Source organism: Myotis brandtii, unplaced genomic scaffold (genome assembly GCF_000412655.1).
Source record: "Myotis brandtii unplaced genomic scaffold, ASM41265v1 scaffold1173, whole genome shotgun sequence".
Lineage (NCBI taxonomy): Eukaryota > Metazoa > Chordata > Mammalia > Chiroptera > Vespertilionidae > Myotis > Myotis brandtii.
In genome coordinates this window covers 175,136-176,745 of record NW_005354061.1, presented here as the reverse complement: position 1 = coordinate 176,745, position 1,610 = coordinate 175,136, and positions in this window count along the sequence as shown.

Here is a 1,610-nt window from a genome sequence, read left to right as displayed (position 1 = left end):
TAGGTCGATGCTCAACCACTGAGCCACGTGGGCTGGGCTCCCAAGCCTTCTAGACAACAGCGCGTTCTCATCACCTAACCCAGACTAAGGCCTCACAGCCCTGGCCTGTGGCTCAGTCGGTTAGAGCGTCATCCCAATGCACCGGTTGCGGGTTTGATCCCTGGTCGCGGCACAGACAAGAATCAACCAATGAGTGCATCGATAAGGGAACAGCAAAGCGATGTCTCTCTCGAAAAATCAATTTCTAAAAAAGAGCTCACAGAGTTGAGTTTTCATTCAAATGAGGGAAGCGTAGGTCGCCAGGAGCAGCCTGAGACATGAGAAGAGCACTCAGGAGGGCGCGGGCGAGGGCCTCAGGAAGAGGCTTGGGTCCGGCCGCCGTTTTCTGACCACAGCTTCGCACGCAGCAGCCTGCTTAACTCCGTCTGGGAGAGAAAACTGAATAAGGACCCGCTTCCAAAAAATAATTCAGTTCAAAGGATTCGTTTTCCACGTGCACTTCACTGTGGGGAAACTGAGGCAGGGGGTGTTGAATGTGCCAAGGCCTCAGGCTAACGAGTAGCAAACTGGGGATTGGACGCCAGGCGGCCTTGCTCCCAGATCCACGCTCGTCACCGCAGGGGCCCCCGGCTCAGGGCAGAGCCCACAGGCCAGCGAGCGAGCGTCCCCGTCCCCAGGCGATGTCAGTGCCACACGCTCCTGCTCTGGAGTCAGACACCCTACGCCGGCCGCCTCCTCCGAGGGCAGGGTCCGCGGTGGGGAGCCCGCACCTTGGGCCCCACGCCCTGCTTCCCGCCACATCCGTGTCCACGCGTCAGTGCGCACCCGGATTTTCCACGTGGGGGTACCTCACCCTAGGCTCCTCCCCAGGGCTGTGGGAGGCGGCAGTCGTGGGAAAACAGCCTGTCAATGTCCCCCGCAGCCACCCCGCCAGGAAAACCTTCCCCTCACTGGCCCCCTGGCCCTGGGCCCCTCCTGTGTGAGGTCTAGGCCGGCCGGCAGAGTCCCTAGGACCTCCGTGTTTCAGAACGCAGCCCAGCCGGCCCGCAGTCATTCACAAAAATAAACATGCTGATGACATGGAAGCCAGGCTCTGGAGGCCGGAAGCGAGCTCCCCGGAGGCCCCGCGGCCCTGCGATCCCGCTCCGTGGCGTCTCCGCGGAGTTCTGGGAGCTCGCCAGCAAGACCGCGGCGCTTGTCCTCGGGTGGCTGGTTAAAACGGAGCCCTGCTGGGCAGGGGGTGGCCCTCCCCGGTGCCTCAGCGTGTGGGAACCAGACCGAGGGATAGCGTGTGATCTAAGCTCACGGGTCTCATCTCCTCGTCCCAGAATTATCTCGGATGCAAACTCCGCCGCCGATGAGCCGTGGGCTGCAGAACAGGGAGCTGCCCTCCCCTCTCCTCCCCTCCCTGGCTCCAGAGCACATCGCAGCTCAGCACAGCTGCTCTGGCCCTTTAAAGGCTGCGGGGTGGGGTGGCCGAGCTCAGTTCATTTACTGGGTTTGTACAGTGAAGGGACCAGGGGCTTCTCAGCTGTTTCCTACTCTCTTACAACAGGGACTCCGACCAGCACAGGGTCCCAGAGGCAGCCGGGGGGCGTGGGGGCGGGGGG